The following is an 18,290-nucleotide window of genomic DNA, read 5'->3' as shown; positions in this document are numbered from 1 at the left end:
ACATTTCTGGTATCAAGTTCTTGATAAATATATCCACAAGGTGGAAATCCTAAATTTTATATGGCATGTGATTAGCAAGATGCCTCCACTATTGTAGAAAGTTGGCAAATGTTTCACCATTTCATTTTTTTGTGTTGCACAAATTACTTAATGAGACATGATGTTCAATGTTGTAAGAGTATTGTGCTACAAACTTCCCTATTAAATCATTGAAAGAAGTAATGGAACCCTTAGGTAAGTTCATTAGCCACTCTAGTGCAAGGCCTCCAAGACTTTGTGTGAAGGGCCTCTTAAGATAATCCTCACTATAGGCTACTTCTTGACATAAAATGGAGAATTCCTTGAGATGTGTGACATGACATGTTGCTATTGGAAATGATTGAAAAGATCATAAGGAAGATTGTTGGAAATGATAGAACTGGTAAAGAATGTTCTCAATCATTTTTTTGTCATTCATGTCAAACTTGTTACTTGTAGGAATGACAATTGCTTTAGTGATCCAAATAATATCAATTGGTTGATTGACAAGGAGGTGGCAATCAATAAGATGTAACTAGAACACCTAGAGAAAGGTTGAAGTTATGATGTTGTAATGAAGTACAAGGATCAGCTAAGCCATTGATGAAATAGTGTATTGATGACATACTCTAAGACATAGAGAATGGGCACATAGAAACATATCAAAGATGTAAGGTTTTAATTAAAGTCATTTATAAAGTCTAACTAATTCATTAGAGAGAGGGAGCTGAGCAAGCTAGTTAGTGCTGAACAGATTCCTAGTTGAAGCTGAGCATATTCAACTTGAGTATGTGCCGAGTAATCTTTAGGTGCTGAGTAAAGAATAGATGTTGAGCAAAACCAAGTGCTGAGCAAAAGCAAGTGTCGAGCAAATACAAGTGTCGAGTAACATAGAGGTGCCAAGCATCAGTAAACCAATAATGCCAAGTTGCTGCATTATTTCAAAGATTGAAGATTCGCCAGATCTAAGCTGACAAGGTTGTTATCTAGAAGTCTGTGAATTAAATAGAAGATAAGAATGATGAGCTGGTGGCACAAAACACCATGTAGAATGTTTTTGAGAATACAACTAGACTCTAGACAAAGTTTCTAGATAAGAGAAAGATATGGGGTAGATACATTGTATCCTACCTAATCCATTTGAAACCATAAAGTCATAAGATCACGAAGCAAAAAAGAAAGGTGGTCAAGCATGAAAGCATAAAGTACTGAAGGAGGTGCTAAGGAGGAAGAGAGCACAATTACTCTATTTTGATAAGAAGGCCCCAGATATGATTGCATTGGCATGATGAGTAAGAAGAATCAAGGAGACAAAGCTTGAGATGACAAGTTGTAGGAGCTAAAGTGATAAAAAGCCAAGCAAAAGGACTGAACTGAAGAGTGATCTAAAATCTATAAAGTATTTTGTAAGTTGTATCAGATCAAAAAGTCATTATCGTTACTCTCTAGCAATTGTAATAGTTAGTTTAAATCCTATGGACTTAGGTTGGTTTAATAGCCATGAGGTAAATCCTTTAATAGGGTGACATTCCAAGTGAATGTTCCAAAGTCCTTTAACCAGGTCCATTCCTAACAGTTTGGTGAAATCCTCTAACAAGGTCACATTTAACAGTGTGTTGTAAGACTTTAATAGGGTAGGCTTTTAATAGGGCATCACTTTAGAAGAGTGAGAATTAAGTAGCATGTTACTGGTGGTTTTTCCCAAATTGGGTTTCCATGTAAATCATTGTGTCATGTGTTGATATTGCATGTTTTATTCCTGCATATTGATTTGTTGTAACTTGCTAAGATGGTTGATTTAAGCTTGGATGGATAAAAAGTTTATGGGCTCACTGTAATTTGTGAAAAAGTTTTATTAGGGCATTTTGACCTTGGATAACTGATTCACCCCACCTCTCAGTTATTCTAAACAATTCTAACAATAGGTATCAGAGCCTTGCTGCTGATTTAGTTTAAAAGGACTAGAAGCATAAAAGAACACAATGCTGAAGAGAGAAGTTCCCAAGCTCAACATAGACAACTTTGTTGCATGGAAAAGTTTGATGAAGCTACATCTTGGATCCATAGGAGATTATGCCCAAAATTCAATTTTTACTAAACATGTTGATCAAACTAGTACTCTTACTATAGAAGATATGAAAAACAAACAGGAACACAATCAGACAATGTTGGAGATTGCCTCTGCACTCAACTATGCTGAATTCGATGATATCAAAGGATGTGACACTGCATTGAAAATGTGGAAAGCCCTATTAGACATCTATGGAGGAGATCTGAATGTCCAAAGAGCAAAAAGACAAAGCCTCAGAGGAAAGTTTGATGATATGAAAATGGAGGAAAGTGAGAATGTTGCTCAGTATGGAACTAGAATAAAGGAAGTGGTAAGTGCAATAAGATGTTTGAAGTGTCAATTGGATGAAGATATTGTTAATAGTAAGTTCTTAAGAACCTTTCTCCCTATCTATGCTATTAGAGTATCAGCAATACAAGAACTAAGATGTGTACTAGGAAACAATCTAAGTTTTGAAGGTATAGTGGGTAGACTCACTGCATTTGAGTTATCTAACTTTGACAACTACAGACCTGAGAATGTTGAATCTGCTTTCAAGGCCAAGCTATCACTAAAAGATGCTGAACAGGTGAAATCAAAGAAAGGAAGAAAAATGAAATATGTATCTAGTGATAGTAGCATTGATGAGGAAGATGTGGAACAATTGGAAGCCTTACTAGCTAGAATATTTCACAGAGGTAAAGGAAAGTTCAAAGGTAAGCTACCTATTGTTTGTTTCAATTGCAATGAAGTAGGACATGTTGTTGCAAGGTGTCCATAGAAAAAGGATTACAAGGAAAGAAACAAGTACAAGTATAGAAGAGAAGATGATAAGAGAGATTACAAAGACAAAGGCAAGAAGTGCTATATTGTTGAGAAGGATTCTGATGAAAATGATGATGAAGTTGTTTATGTGGTCATGAAGGACCAGTCTGATGAAGAAGAGCCTACAACACTAGTAACATGTATGAACAAGAATGACAGATGGATCATAGATAGTGGATGCTCACATCACATGACAGGAGACAAAAGTAAGTTTGTTAACTTTACTTAGTATGATGGAGTTAGCTTTAGATTTGGTAATGATGCTCCATGTCAAATCAAAGGAAAAGGTTCTATTAAGCTTACAGAGAAATTTTTTTGTGATAATGCATACTATGTTGAAGGTCTAAACTACAATTTGCTAAGTGTCTCACAATTAGGCAATGTAGGATGCAAAGTAGAAATTGTAAACAAAACTGCAAAAATCTATGATACTGATGGTAAACTGATAGGAAAAGGAGATCAAACAAGAAGTAATCTATTCTATCTTAATATGGATGATGTTTCTTGTTTTATTGAAAAATTTGATGATGAATGGTTATGGCATAGAAGGCTATGTCATATCAACTTTGACAATCTGGTCCATATCAGTAAAATGAAGAAAGTCAAAGGTTTACCTAAATTGAAGAAGCCTGATAATATCATGTGCAAACAATGTCAGCTAGGAAAGATGACAAAGTCAAGTTTCAAAAGCAAAAACTATACATCTAAAGAAGTACTTGAGTTAGTCCACACTGACTTATGTGGTCCAATAGAAGTACAAAGATACAAAGGAGATAAATATATAATGTTTTTTGTTGATGACTATTCTAGAATGATGACTGTTATGTTCTTAAAGCAAAAATCTGATGCTTTTCAAATGTTTAAGTGGTATGTGGCTAGAGTTGAAAAGGAAACAGGAAAGAGTTTGAAATGCCTAAGATCAGACAGAGGTGGTGGATTCACATCAAATGAATTCAAGATATTTTGTAATGAAAAAGGAATCAAAAGACAAACGTCAACTCCTAGGACTCCCCCATAGAATGGAATTGCTGAAAGAAGAAATAGATCTATGATTGACTGTACCAGGACATTAATCATGGAAAAGACTATTGCTCTAAAATACTGGAGAGAAGCTGTAAGTGTATTTGTTCATACACTAAACTGAGTACAAGTCAAGAAAGGTACTAGTGCAACACCTTATGAATTATGGTATGGTCACTCACCCAATGTAAAAAATTTCAAAGTATTTGGTTGTAAATGCTTTATCCTTAAAGATGCTAGAAATGGAAAATTTGATGCAAAAAGTGACGAAGGTATATTCCTTGGTTACTCCACAAGAAGAAAAGCTTATAAGTGTTTGAATACTAACACTAACAATATTGTGGAAAGTGCAAATGTAAACTTTGATGAGCATACAGAAGTCCAAGTTGAAGAAAAAAATGAAAATAGATGAATACAGAACATTTGTGTATTCTTATGAAGGAATTCCTGTTGAAGAGGTTACTATCAATCAAATTGGAATTCAACAACAAATTTTAGTTTCAGTCGAGTCACAACTAGTGAATGTCGAGCTACATTCAGAAGCCAAGTTTCAGAATGAAGAAAATGCACAATCTGATCGTGAAGTCAGTACAAATGAAAGAGATGAAGAACAACCTGACAATGAAGTGCATAGTGACCTTAATTCTAAAGGATCAAACACAGAAACAAGGACAAAACCAAGATTATCCAAATATATAAAGAGACATCACCCTGCTGAACAGATAAGTGGTGACAAAGATGCAAGACCTATGACAAGGAATAGACTAAGACATGGATCATGTTTGATCAACAAATTAGAACCTAAAATAGTATATGGTGCATTACAAGATGATGACTGGTATAAGGCTATGGAAGAAGAGATTGATCAAATAAAGAAGAACAAAACTTGGAGTTTGGTTCCCAGACCAACTGAAAAGAATGTGATTGGTACCAAGTGGATATTTAGAAACAAGCTAGATGAGAATGGTGAAATTACTAGAAACAAAGCCAGACTAGTATGTAAGGGTTATGCTCAAGAAGAAGGAATAGACTATGGGGAAACATTTGCCCCTATTGCTAGAATGGAAAGAGTCAGAACTTTACTTACATATTTTGCATATAAAAGTTTTAAAGTCTATCAGATGGATGTAAAATTTTCTTTTTTAAATGGTATATTAGAAGGGGAAGTCTATATTGAACAGCTAGAGGGATTTTTTGATGAGAACAATAGGGATATGGTTTGTAAACTACATAAAGCACTCTATGGTTTGAAACAAGCACCAAGAGCATGGTATGAGAGACTTCACAAGTATCTAGTGCAAATAGGATTTCAAAGAATTGATGATAACAGCAACATGTACATCAAATTAGAAGAAGGTAAGGACATCATTGTATCTAAAATCTTTGTGGATGACATAGTTTTTGGAGGAAAGGAAGTACTTTGCAAAGGTTTTGCTGACAAAATGAAACATGAGTTTGAGATGTCAATGTTTGGAGAGATCAAATTTTTTGTTGGGTTATAAGTACATCAACTAAAACATGGTATATTTGTGACACAATCAAAGTACATCAAAGAGATACTTAAAATGTTTGGATTGGAGGAATCCAAACTAGTCAGCACACCAATGGCTATAGGAAATAAGCTATCCAAAAATGATGAATCAATTGAAGTCAATAAAACAATGCACAGATCCATGATTGGAAAACTACAATATGTTGTACATAATAGGCCAGACACAGCATTAGTAGTTGGAATAGTGGCTAGATTCTCTGCTAATCCCAAAGAAAATCATCTCATAGCAGTAAAAAGAATAATGAGATATCTCAAAGGAAATATAACTTTGGTCTATATTACAAAAAGAATGAGAAGTTTGAGCTCAATGCATATACAGATGCAGTTTGGGGAGGCAACATTGATGACAGAAAAAGCACAAGTGGAGGTGCATTATTTTTAGGTAAAAGACTAGTTACTTGGACTAGCAAGAAACAAACATGCACATCCCAGTCCACTGCAGAATCAGAATATGTAGCAGCTGCAGTCAATTGCACAAACATTGTGTGGATCACACATCTATTGAAAGGAATGAAAGAAGAGGTAACTAAACCTATGATATTGTATTGTGATAATACAAGTGCTATAAACATATCCAAGAATCTAGTAATGCATGTAAAAACCAAGCACATTGCAATCAAGTATCACTATGTCAGAGAATTGGTGGAAGACAAACAAGTGAAGTTGGAGTACATTCACACAAAGGAACAAACTGCAGATATCTTAACCAAACCATTGCCCAAGGATGCATATGAATATCTTAGAGGCAAGTTGGGGGTAATGTCCCTAACTCAAGAAGTTTAAAGCAACATAGATGTTGCCCTGCATCAATAGAAACAAATCATTGAAATATCAGAAGAATGATACAGAGGATGACAACAGGAGCAGAAACTCCAAATTAGTCACAAGCATGGTGACAGAGGGAGAAAATATAAGATGCAAAGATTATACTTCTTGGCATTTATGTCAAATAGGAAGAAATATGCAAAAAACTGATCAATACTCAAAAAAAGGGAGATTAATAGAGAAACTAAAAGATATATATGAGATCAGTAATAAGGATGTAGTAGTCAAAAGGAAGAATCTTGGTAGTAACTAAGTTGATCACTTGATCAGTTTGGTTTGCCATCAATGTCAAAGAGGGAGATTGTTGGAAATGATAGAACTAGTAAAGAATGTTCTCAATCATTGTTTTGTCATTGATGTCAAACTTGTTACTTGCAAGAATGAAAATGCTTTAGTGATCCAAATACTATCAATTGGTTGATTGACAAGGAGGTGGCAATCAATAAGATGTAACTAGAACACCTAGAGAAAGGTTGAAGTTATGATGTTGTAATGAAGTACAAGGATCAGCTAGGCCATTGATGAAATAGTGTATTGATGACATACTCTAAGACATAGAGAATGGGCACACAGAAACATATCAAAGATGTAAGGTTTTAACTAAAGTCATTTGTAAAGTCTAACTAATTCATTAAAGAGAGGGAGCCGAGCAAGCTAGTTAGTGCCGAACAAATTCCTAGTTAAAGTCGAGCATATTCAACTTGAGTATGTGCCAAGTAATCTTTAGGTGCCGAGTAAAGAATAGATGTCGAGCAGAACCAAGTGCTGAGCAAAACCAAGTGCCGAGTAGAATCAAGTGTCAAGCAAAACCAAGTGCCAAGAAAATACAAGTGTCGAGTAACATAGAGGTGCCGAGCATTAGTAAACCAATAATGCCAAGTTTCTACATTATTTCAAAGATTGAAGATTCGCTAGATCTAAGCCAATAAGGTTGTTATCTAGAAGTCTATGAATTAAATAGAAGATAAGAAGGATGAGTTGGTGGCACAAAACATCATGTAGAACAATTTTGAGAATACAACTGGACTCTAGACAAAGTTTCTAGATAAGAGAAAGATATGGGGTAGATACATTGTATCCTACCTAATCCATTTGAAACCCTAAAGTTGGAGAGTAAGAATTGAGCGGCAAAGGCAAACCATATTTCTATTTAAGAAGTCATAAGGTCACAAAAAAAAAAGGAAGGTGGTCAAGCATAAAAGCATAAAGTGTTGAAGGAGGTGCTAAGGAGGAAGAGAGCATAGTTACTCTGTTTCGATAAGAAGACCCTAGATATGATTGCATTGGCATGATGAGTAAGAAGACTCAAGGAAGCTTGAGATGACAAGCTATAGGAGTTGAAGTGATAAAAAGCCAAGCAAAAGGACTAAACTGAAGAGTGATCTAAAATCTGCAAAGTATGTTTTAAGTTGTATTAGATCAAAAAACCATTATCATTACTCGCTAGCAATTGTAACAGTTAGTTTAAATCCTATGGACTTAGGTTGGTTTAATAGCCATGAGGTAAATCCTTTAAAAAGGTGACATTCCAAGTGAATGTTCCAAAGTCCTTTAACCAGGCCCATTCCTAACAGTTTGGTGAAATTCTCTAACAAGGTCACATTTAATAGTGTGTTGTAAGCCTTTAACAGGGCATCACTTTAGAAGAGTGAGAATTAAGTAGCATGTTACTGGTGGTTTTTCCCAAATTGGGTTTCCATGTAAATCATTGTGTTATGTGTTGATCTTGCATGTTTTATTCCTACATATTGATTTGCTATAACTTGCTAAGATGGTTGATTTAAGCTTGGATGGATAAAAAGTTTATGGGCTCACTATAATTTGTGAAAAAGTTTTATTAGGGTATTTTGACCTTGGATAACTGATTCACCCCACCTCTCAGTTATTCTAAACAATTCTTATAGTTGCCCATATGTATTTTTTGAATTTAGGAATCTCAAATTTTGGTGGAAATGGTATCATGTTAATGGATCTATCAAATGGAAAGTGACAAATTTCCTCAAAAGAGAAGTCCTTCGCACCTTTGTTTCTTATGGTATGTACCAAATTTTAAAGTTCATGCACCTGCTGGGCTAGATCTTGGTTTTGTTACATTTGTGATTGTTGGGAATTCATGAACCCACCCCCAAAGTTGTATGGATTCCCAAATGTGTTATAAGGAGGTGGAGGTGGTGGTATGCTACTTTGGCCAATGTATTAATATGTAGTTGTTGGAATTGGCCTAGATGTTTTAACCATACTTGTTGGCATTTGCAGATAAGAAGGATATATTGGTTGTGTTGGAATTTCCATTTGTTGAGTTGGTACTTGCCCAATGTTTAAAAATCCTACAGTTGGACTTGTCAAGGTGGACTATAGAATACTAGCATGCATAGTAGTGTTGGGCATAGAACTAATGATTTGTTGAATATGTTCTGCACTGTTTGATTGTGAGACTATTGATTGTTGTTTTGATTTTGATTATCACAGTTTGAATTGTTGTTGTTTTGATTATGATAGTTGTTGTTTCTATTTCCACCTTGGAGCTTTTGTACACTTTTAACATTGGTGACACGATTGTATGTGACACCTTTGTTTTTGGACCAAAATTTGGGTTTACTATTGTTATTTGTGTCATTTTTTGAGGATGATGAGCTATAATTTTTAATGGTACCTTTGTCTAAAATCCCATTTTCAATATTCTTGTCTTTCTTGACTAAGGTGGAAAAGTCTTTGAGACTAGCCATCTTCATGTAGAAAGAAATTTCTCGTATCAAGTTCTTGATAAATATATCCACAAGGTAGAAATCCTCAATTTTATATGGCATGCAATTAGCAAGATGCCTCCACTATTGTAGAAAGTTGGCAAATGTTTCACCATTTCATTGTTTTGTGTTGCACAAATCACTTAATGAGGCATGATGTTCAATGTTGTAAGAGTATTGTACTACAAACTTCCCTATTAAATCATTGAAATAAGTAATGGAACCCTTAGGTAAGTTCATTAGCCACTCTAGTGCAGGGCCTCCAAGACTTTGTGTAAAGGGCCTCTTAAGATAATCCTTACTATAGGCTACTTCTTGACATAAAATGGAGAATTCCTTGAGATGTGTGATAGGACATGTTGCCCCTATGTATTTTTCAAATTTAGGAATCTCAAATTTTGGTGGAAATGGTATCATGTTAATGGATATATCAAATGGAAAGGGACAAATTTCCTCAAAAGAGAAGTCCTTCACCCCTTTGTTGCTTATGGTATGTACCAAATTTCGAAGTTCATGCAACTGTTGGGCTAGATCTTGGTTTGGTTGTATTTTTTATTGTTGGGAATTCATGAACCCACCTCCAAAGTTGTATGGATTCCCAAATGTGTTATAAGGAGTTGGAGGTGGTGGTATGCTACTTTGGCCAATGTATTAATATGTAGTTTTTGGAATTGGCCTAGATGTTTTAACCATACTTGTTGGCATTTGCAAATAGGAAGGATATATTGGTTGTGTTGGAATTGACATTTGTTGAGTTGGTACTTGCCTAATGTTTAAACATCCTATAGTTTGACTTGTCAAGGTGGACTACAGAATACTAGCATGTGTAGTAGTGTTGGGCATACAACTAATGATTTGTTGAATATGTTCTACACTGTTTGATTGTGAGACTATTGATTGTTGTTGTTTAGATTATGATAGTTGTTGTTTCCATTTCCACCTTGGAGTTTTTGTACACTTTTAACATCAGTGACATGATCATGTGTGACACCTTTTTTTTTGGACCAAAAGTTGGGTTTACTATTGTTATTTGTGTCATTGGTTGAGGATGATGAGCTATAATGTTTAATGGTACCTTTTTCTAAAATCCCATTTTCAATATTCTTGTCTTTCTTGACTAAGGTGGCAAAGTCTTCGAGACTAGACATCTTCATGTAGAAATACATTTCTGGTATCAAGTTCTTGATAAATATATCCATAAGGTGGAAATCCTCAATTTTATATGGCATGCAATTAGCAAGATGCCTCCACTATTGTAGAAAGTTGGCAAATGTTTCACCATTTCATTGTTTTGTGTTGCACAAATCACTTAATAAGGCATGATGTTCAATGTTGTAAGAGTATTGTGCCATAAACTTCCCCATTAAATCATTGAAAGAAGTAATGGAACCCTTAGGTAAGTTCATTAGCCACTCTAGTGCAAGGCCTCCAAGACTTTGTGTGAAGGGCTTCTTAAGATAATCCTCACTATAGGCTACTTCTTGACATAAAATGGAGAATTTCTTGAGATGTGTGATAGGACATGTTGCTCCTATGTATTTGTCAAATTTAGGAATCTCAAATTTTTGTGGAAATGGTATCATGTTAATGGATCTATCAAATGGAAAGGGACAAATTTCCTCAAAAGAGAAGTCCTTCACCCCTTTGTTGCTTATGGTATGTACCAAATTTCAAAGCTCATGCAACTACTGGGCTAGATCTTGGTTTGGTTGCATTTGTGATTGTTAGGAATTCATGAACCCACCTCCAAAGTTGTATGGATTCCCAAATGTGTTATAAGGAGGTGGAAGTGGTGGTATGCTACTTTGGCCAATGTATTGATATATAGTTGTTGGAATTGGCCTAGATGTTTTAACCATAGTTGTTGGCATTTGCAAATAAGAAGGATATATTGTTTGTGTTGAAATTGCCACTTTTTGAGTTGATACTTTCCCAATGTTTAAAAATCCTATAGTTGGACTTGTCAAGGTGGACTACAGAAGACTAGCATGTGTAGTAGTGTTGGGCATAGAACTAATGATTTGCTGAATATGTTCTGCACTCAACTGAAACATTGGTTGTGTTGAAACACTAGACATAGGTATGGCACTAGTTGTCACCATGGGTTCCTTTCCTTTGCCAGATGTGTGGACTATGTTTGAATTTGGCAATACAAGAGCACCATGTTTGTAATTTGTCTAAGCAAAGTGTTCTCATCAAAAATCATAGGGACATTAACACCATCTTTAACCAAGTTTACAAAGATCTTAGTCTTATTTTGCCTAATAGACTTCTCCATCATTTCCAAGTTGTATGGATCTAAAAGAAATATTTGGACATCACTAGGGATGTTTATGCTATCAATGGGATCTTCCTCTTGATACACTTCTTCATCATCATGTGAATTGTTTCCTAAAGTTGTGTTGCAGAATGGATCTTCTAGTTCTTGTGTGGATGTTAAACTAGGCATGCCAAAATTTGAACTAGAGGGAAATGTGCTCCCTAATGAAGTTGTTTGTGGAGGAAAAGGATTCTTCATCTCTTGTTGTCTTAGTGATTCTAAAAAATGTGATATAGGATTAAAAGTGAATGTACTTGATCACATTTGTACCATACAATAGTGACCAAACCAATGGATGGAATACTATGGAAGAAAGAGAAGATTGTGTGGGAGAGTCTGTTGAACCTTATGTGATAAAAGGGGCCAACAATGTAGATGTAAACAAAAGACCTTGATTTAGCAAACAAAGTGTGATTATAGGATAAAAAGTATCTTTATCCTACCAAAGATGGTCAAGTTATCTTTAGGCAGGATAGAACACCAAATTAGTTACTTGCTACTTACAAATGGACTTGTGATCCCAAATGAGTGAGTGTAACTATGAAAATGTTTTCTTATGGATATAGGTCTAGTGTTGTAATCTCAGAAGATGTTTTATGCCAAAATTTTAAGGTTCAAATAATCAAGCTCTCTAGAGGAAAATTTGAAAATGGAATACTATAAATTTGGGAAAATTAAGTTGATATGGAAAATGAAGGTGTGGTGGTCACTTATGTGGTTAACTCAATTATCTCTCATTGGGAAAAAGAATCATAGGTTCACTCTAGGGAAAGCAGACCAATTTTGAAGTTTTTTGTTGTATTCAATTCTATTGTAATGGTCATGTTTAGCTTCTTCTTTCTAGATGTCTTTGATGGCATATCAAAATTATTTATCATTGTGTGCTTGGTTTTTCCTTTCCTTGTAAGAAAATGGTTTGGATAATTTTACCTTCTTAGGTTTGACTTTGTCGGTCATGGCAAGAACAAAACAACACCTAGTTTCAAGCACGAAAAATTTATAACTAATTGTAACTTGAAGACTCAACCAATTTCAAATGCTAGACCAAATTAGAAATTCCTAACAATAACTAAGTTAAGAGGACCCACTTATCACTATTTCACTCACTAACAGTTTAGCTCACCATTTCACTCATTTTTGGAACTTTTTTGATATTTAGTGTTGGTTTTGGATGTTTTGGATGTTTAAACAATCAAGCATGTGAATACATCAACAGTCCTAATAAGGCTACCACTAGGATGTAAAAGGATTATCTAGAGGGCATCCTCAATATACACAAGGTACATGAGGCCCAAATCTATAGATGAAAGAAAATAATGCCACATAGTTGAGGGGAGACGGTAACCCAAATCTCTACCTTCACTTCCCAAAGGTATAAAGTTCTTTGGGGCTTAGCCAAGAGTGACAAGATTTTATTTCCAAGAGAGGTGTCTTTCTATTCACCTCCTGATATTTATACTCTACCAAAATGCTAGAGTTGAGGTCATCCCAAGGGGTGATGAAATCCCCAAGCAGGGCTCCTAAAAAAAAGAAAACAAAATCACTTATTTCTTGTGAACTCAAGATCACTTGAAGGTGCAAGAGAAGAGAATACGAAAGTGGCCTTGGCGTTAAAAAACACTTGTTCTTTCCCAATGAAGCTTTAAATTTTGTAATCTACTTTTAAAGAAACTTGTGTTTAAGTATTCCTTGTTCTTTCCAACTTGACAACATCATCAACATAATAAAAAGTGAGGATTCATCAACAAAAATAAAGTGATCGTGAAAATAAGTAAATTGCTAAAAATGAAGGTCAATTCCCTTAAGTCATTCAAGATTGTGTGAGTTCATTTTAAGTACCAAATCCAAATATTTCATATCAAGCTTCATTATCCTTAGGCACTCAAGAGTGTGTTTACTATCCTAGACATTTATTCTAATAAAAAATATGTCAATTTCCTTAAGGCATTCAAGAGTATGTTTGCTATCCTAAACATTCATTCCAATAAAAAACATGTCAATTTCCTTAAGAAATTTAAGATTGAATTTGACTATCCTAAACATGCATTCCAATGAAAAGATTGTTCATTCCTTAAGGGCATTCAAGAGTGTGTTTGCTATCCTAAACATCCATTCCAATTAAATGTGAGTAAATTTCCCTTAAGGCATTCAAGATTGGATGTAATTTTTTTTCCTTAAATCATTCAAGATTGTGCTAGGATCTTAGATGTTAATTTGCAACATACTTTCAAAGAGAAATGGTAATTGCATACAAGTTTATTAACCCTTTAATCCTACAAGTGATAAAAATTACTATGAGATTGTTTTTGACTTCTCCAAGGTTTGTTTTCTACAATGTAAATTTGTTAGAAGTCCCTACAAAACAACAGTCAACAAATAATGTGTTTAAAATTTAATTAATCTGTCAAAAGTCATAGATGAAAATTGATAGGCACAAATGACACAATAACATAGACAATAGACTTCACAAATGCTAAAATTCACAGATGATAGATTTTGCAGATGTTGAAATGCACAAATGACAAAAGGAAATAATATACAGTTTGCAGTCTAGTGGTAATTTTGTCAAACACATATTATAGTTTAGGTTTGGAGATGCTAAAACTTGTAGATGAGAAAAGTTACCTAGCACACAACACATATGACAAAAGTATAGAATGCAAACAAAAATTGGTAAATGCAGACGATAGTTTGGGTTCTATAGAAGGTTCAAAAATCTACACACAATGTAGATGACAGAGGAAATGACATAGATGAAAGTTTATTTTTATAGCAACTTTCCAATCTGCCCACAACACAAATGAAAAAGTAAATGGCACAGATGATAAAACTTGGTTTTAATGTAAACCAGGTGTGGTTAAAATGTTAAGGACGGAGATGTCGATTTGTCCAGACACTGGTCTATGCAGATGATAGAATGCAGATGACAATGTGCAAGTTTTTGGCCATGAGTTATGATTTTTGATAGATTTTTGAAAGGAAGATAGGGACGTGGATCCCAACAGTCATGCAAAAATGCATGCAAGAAAACCTACCTATTGGAAGCAAGAGAAAACAAGAAAACGTTAGCTACAATAGATATATCAAGTATTCAAAATAAAATGAAGCATAACTAACACTTGCTTGAGTTTTGCAACTCAAAGCAACCAAAAGACCAAGTCCTCATGCAATCTCAAGTAGCTCAACAAAGACACCCATGAGAGGCCATGTTGGTGTGCTTTTTATTGAAGGGATGTTAGTGTACTCTCCCAAAACACAACTATATTGAACCTCTTGATGTGAAATGCAAATATGATAATGGAACTATGCTAAATGAGTGGAGAATACTTCAAACAATGGCTATGAGGGCAGCCATGCTCGAGAGTATTCAAAGGATATGGAAGTGGAATGAAATAAACAAACTAAGCTAATATGCAAATGAAATAAAACCTATCAACTACCAAATGGTTAGTATCAAATGCAACTCTAGAAAATCACTAAAATCTCAAATGACAAACTAGCATGATAACAATGCATATGAGGGAGATGTAAAATGCTTGAGACAAGGGCTCTATTTATAGGCTTGAAAGAGGCCTTGGGGAGGTGGCATCTATGTGGCATCCACATAGGTGCCACAAGGGAGACATATAAGCAAGTCCTGTATATGGTCAACATTCAATGTTTGCTCACGTATGTGTGAGCAAAATTGAAGAAAGGAGTGGGAAACAAAGATGTAAGAGGTGTGGGAAGTGTGAGAGGTGTGAGAAGTGTGAGGATTCCTCACACATGTGTGAGCACACACTTAAGATTAAAAGGGAGTTTAGCACGGTGTTTAGGATAAATAAGTGGGATTAAATAGTGGGTAGGCTTAGAAGGATGAAAGTGAGGGTTGTAGGCTAGGTTTTAGGGTAGGTTTAAGATTAAATTAAATAGGATTTAATTTAATTATACATTTAGAGAATTTAATGGGATAAAAGAAATTAAATAAATAATATTTATTTAATAGGGGATTTATGGAGGGTCATGCACTAAATAAATTTAGCACATTAAGGATGAAAGTATTTAAATTAAATTTGAATACCTTATGAAAGTGAACCTATTTAATTAAATAAATTTAATTAAATAAGTAGAAGAATATGAAAAGTATAATTAATTAATAAATAAATAATTATAATGTCAAGGGAAATATTAAATAAATTAATATAGTGTTTGGGACGATTTTAAGCATCATACAGATCAATGCTTGCAATTCTTTCACTTTATAAAGTTGCATGAAGAATAGCGAAAGCAAGAATCTAGGTATTGGACATGTGTCTTTGTAGGCCCTGAGTCATAAAGAAATCCTTCATCACAACTATTGGCCTAATTTTTCACATAAAAAAACTTTCTAATACAAATTTAGTGAAAATTCCAATTCCTATTAAAAATAGGGTTTTCTAATGTATTGTTGACCTCAAAAAAATTCCTAATTTTGTAATGTTATTTTTCTAGTGATTTAATATTACCCTAGAGGACCTTTTAATTAGGTTGACATGATGTTTTCATTTTAAAAAAAGGATGTGCGGGGTTTTTTTTTAATGTTTTTTCATATTTTTCTTATTTTTCTTGGGTACTTTTTTTTTAAAGAGGGGTAAACACTTTGACCTGGAGCTGTGAACTAGTGAGGCCACAAACGGGGGACCTCATCCCCATGAGATTTGAACTTTGATGGCAAGGATAACAACATAACAACTTAACCATCACAACATGCCACTATTGGCTTTTCTTGGGTACTTTTTAAAACTTGTTTACATTATCCAATATTTCCCTAAGTTCCTATAAAAGGTCTTAACCCAAGGTTTTATTCTAATATTCTGTGGGTTTATGTAATTTTTTGGAAAAATTGATTAAGTAACAATAACCTTTGATCTCCCATACGATTAAGGGTTGCCTCTATATCGCTAATGAAAGTTGCGAGGCTTTTACTCTTGATGACATAGCAATAGCCTAACACCTATTTGTGGGACCCAATTAGAAGTTACAAGGTTTAAAAAATAACATCTGCACCATTAGATCTGCTCATAGTCAATGGTGGTCACTTTGTCACCAAAGAAAGTTGCACAAATTTTATCCTTGGTGACATAGAAATAGTCCGCCACGTGGATATGTGATGAGAACAACCCTTGTGGAAAGTTCCATGTGTTTCCAAGTCATCAAAAGGTGGTCTAGATGTCAAATTTCTAGTTGCCATGAGGAATTTACTTTTATGGAAATGAGACATTGGTTTACACCCTCTAATTTTCTCATGATCAATGGTTGTCTCTTTGTTGCCAAAGGAAGTTTCAAGATATTTACCCTTGTAAACATAGCAAAATGAAGAAAGTCCCATGGGTCCCCATTGTGTATAATATAATTATCATGTGTTCTACCATTCAATGCAAAGTTAATCAATGGTCATGCTTTGTTGCCAACAAACGTTGCTCAAATTTTACCCTTGGTGATATAGCAAGAACTTGACACATGTTTGGAGGTGTAAATGGGTCCTATTAAGTTACCAACAAGGAAAGAAAAATCTCACATGGTAAGACTCAATTGGATTGATCGCCAACTAGGAAGATTGAAGCCAAGTCATAAGATATTCTATTTCTCAATCATCAAATTTTTTGAAAATTGATGGCCTATTTTCAAATTTGAAGAGGAATGCCACTCTTTTTTCTTTGTTATCCATTTATGAGAGTTAAAGATCCTCATGCGAATGAATATAAGGAATTTAGTGCAAATAGTCAACATTTTTTCATCCTACAAACATATTTTGCAATTTCATGGAGCCTAAGCCTATTGAAGAATCTATTTTTAGCCTAGTTAAGTTGTGAAATTTTCCATCAAAAATTCATTGCAGCATTGAGAGAAAAATAAGAAAAATCAAGTATCTTAGTCCACATATAATTATTGTCTCTCTTCATTATTGTTCCAATATGCCTCCAAAAAAGGGTTACTCTAGGAAGGTAGAATATGCTAGTAGAAATATCCATGATGATTTTTCAGAACAATTTAGTGAATCTACTAACAAATATGCCCAAATAAAGAAAATAGTTCATGTAAACACTAGAATTTGAATTGCAAATGGTTTGTTTGACAAGGGAAATTGGACTAGGAATGCCATAACTTATAAAATATGGCTGCAATTATTTAAAAAGTGGTTTTTGGAGAGGAAATTGTTTGCTCACCATAGACATATCTAGAATTTTGACTTAGGTAAGTTACTAGTTCTTGGGGTTTTTATGGATTTAGACCTCCTCAAAGCTATAGCTCAAAGTTATGACCTAGTTGTTGGCATTAAGTTATTATTTCTATTAGTGAAAACACTTATCTATATCAGTATAGCTACCAAGCTCATCACTCAGTCTACAATGTATATCGAGCATTCAGTGGTTACCTTGTACATTCATCACTTAAGTAGTTTACACTGAGCTTCACAATTCACACCGACCATTCTAGTGTTAACCGATCTTTGCAATTCACACTGAGCATTCTAGTGTTAACTAAGCTAAGTATAGCTACCAAGTGAATGTGGAATCTAGCAGTGTTTACCAAGTGATGGAAGCGTAGTGTTTACCGAGTAATGGAAGCACAATGTTTACCGAGTGATGGAAGCATAGTGTTTACCGAGTGATGGAAGTGCAGTGTTTACCGAGTGATGGAAGTGCAATGTTTACTGAGTGATGGAAGCACAGTGTTTATTGAGTGATGGAAGCACAATATTTATCGAGTGATGAAAGTATAATGTCTACCAAGTGAAAGCGAGGTAAACAAAGGATCCATTTTTTACCAAGTGACACTACATCTACCGAGTCACTTGCGGTTGCCAAGTTCAGAACTACATCGAGTGATTAGTATGGATCGAGCCTTCACTTCTACTAAGTGCATGATGATGCTGAGTAATGCAGTGGACGTTGAGTATTAGAAGGTCACTGAGTC

This window comes from Cupressus sempervirens, chromosome 4 (genome assembly GCF_028749045.1).
Source record: "Cupressus sempervirens isolate cs-2001-9-10 chromosome 4, ASM2874904v1, whole genome shotgun sequence".
NCBI classification, from domain to species: Eukaryota; Viridiplantae; Streptophyta; class Pinopsida; order Cupressales; family Cupressaceae; genus Cupressus; species Cupressus sempervirens.
Note: the sequence above shows the minus strand (reverse complement) of the source record.